The 2,122-nt window shown below is 34.6% G+C and overlaps 1 protein-coding gene across 3 annotated transcripts in view; it reads left to right on the forward strand.

Annotated features, from left to right (window-relative positions):
- Window positions 1-2,122, forward strand: part of LOC103153789 (acetylcholinesterase-like) — a 50,983-nt gene that overhangs the window by 16,231 nt on the left and 32,630 nt on the right. The window lies entirely within an intron of this gene.

The following is a 2,122-nucleotide window of genomic DNA, read 5'->3' on the forward strand; positions in this document are numbered from 1 at the left end:
CAAAACTAAACAAATCCAAGATATTTCAAAATAAGTTTAATTCATATAAATATTGTTTATAATTAAAAACTTGTCATATTATGATGCAAGTTCAGCCCTTTGCACTGAATAAATTTAGGAGAATAAAACAAAAGCAAACAACAAAAGATGATCTGCTGTTGTTGCAAGGTGGATGTGGGGGATATTTGTAAAACTGAGGCAGCAAAACTGAAGTGGCCAGAAATTCTCAATTGAGGAAAAATGCAATGACCTAAATGTTAATGCCTTTCTATAAACTACAATTATCAACTGACCCTTTAAAAGTCCTTTAAACCCATAATTCAAAACTATTGGCTAGAACACATCACATTCACTAATGTCAATATTGTAGCATAATTAATTTTATGACACTGTGATAAAGAGTTGTAGGACACAAAAAAAATGCTGGCTAATGTCATAACAGCAAGATAAATGTGGGTAACCACGGCAACCAGTGACCGTTAAAGGCCGACCCTTACTCCAGTCAAGCTGAGCGAGCATCCACTGTGTTTACAAACAAATAATCCCTCCATAGGAACTACTTGATCTCATTGTAAACACTGGATAGGTAATCTGTCCTATGGAAGGATGCATTAAAAATATTATCCAAACAAGACATTGTCATCAAGGGAATTTAGTGGAGTGACCTAATCTGAAGTGGTTTCGTATGTATATTTGTCTAAACACAGTGACTGTACAAACAGAAAATGTTTTGCATCAACAATACTTTTATTTTTTTTAATTATTTCAACAAATCGAGCATATCATATGGACTAGATCTTTGATTACCATTCATATTATCTTTCCCTTCAGTTTGTCATCAGTTTCCATCTGTGGCCACAGACAGAGAGGATTACTAAAGTCCTATGTACCACCATCCATCCATTTTCTTACAACCTTATCCCTTAATGGGGTCTGGAGGGCTACTGGTGCCTATCTCCAGCTAACGTTCCGGGCGAGAGGTGGGGTACACCCTGGACAGGTCTCCAGTCTGCCGCAGGGCTCCTGTATACGTTAAACTTCTAAATAACTTACGTGCAGCTGTAGTCACAGGAGCATCACTGACTGACTACACAGTAAAATGCCAGTGTTGAATTAACATCCAAAAGTGTATATATGTGTCACACTTTTGGATGTTAATTCAACACTGACAATTTACTATGTATAAGCTTAAAGATCCCTTTAATACTAAGTAGAAGACACCCTTTTATTGAACATATTCCTTTCTGGTCGAACTATCTTCATTCTTTTCTAAAAGTGCCATCATTTTTTGTCCTGCACTGTTCATTAGTTTATTATTTAAAATGATTTAGTTGAACTTTATTTGAAAAACAATGTCTGATCTGTGTTGGTTAATTTTCAATAGATGTTTATTATTATCTTTTTAATTGTTATTGACTGTTGAGGGCTAATCTCATGGACAGAGGGTTGCCAACAATTTTGTCACTTGTGCATTAGTTAAAGGTAGAAATGTTCCTAATTTCAACTGGTTTGTACTTTTTTATTCTTTCAGTCATTATTTATGGGGACATTTGTGTCATGACAACTTTGAGCAGAATGTACTCTCGTTCATGAGGAGAGTTACTAAACTTTTGCCTTATGTGTTGACTGAAACTAGCTTCCTAATGAACTTTATAAAGCTATCACTATAATTATCAACCTTCTACTTAGGGATGAACAGCCCAACACTAAGCTAAAAACTTTGGTGCTTAAATAAGTGAAAAAGCAGCCAATGGCCAATAAAAAGTTTTTAAAGACGTTCAGATAATCTACAGGAATTATGTGCAACTCTGAAAACTTGTAAAAAGCTCTCTTCCACCACATTGCCTTGTTCCTGGCTTGTAAACACTCAAGAAATTATGTAATGAGTCATTACATTGCACAATAACTGTCATAAATAGTCTTCAACATTAAGATGAAAATATTAGAAAAATAATAAAATAGTAAAATAAGAGCTAGTTCAGCATATCTAATCTGTGAAATGCTTGTGATAAAGACTAAGGATTCATTTGGCTCAAACGTTTTATTAATCTTACAGCGGCTGTAACTAAACTTTATTGTTAATAACAATGTGATATTGTTGCAGGGTTTGAAGGTGCGGAGA

This window comes from Poecilia formosa, unplaced genomic scaffold (assembly GCF_000485575.1).
Source record: "Poecilia formosa unplaced genomic scaffold, Poecilia_formosa-5.1.2 Scaffold362, whole genome shotgun sequence".
Classification (NCBI taxonomy): Eukaryota; Metazoa; Chordata; class Actinopteri; order Cyprinodontiformes; family Poeciliidae; genus Poecilia; species Poecilia formosa.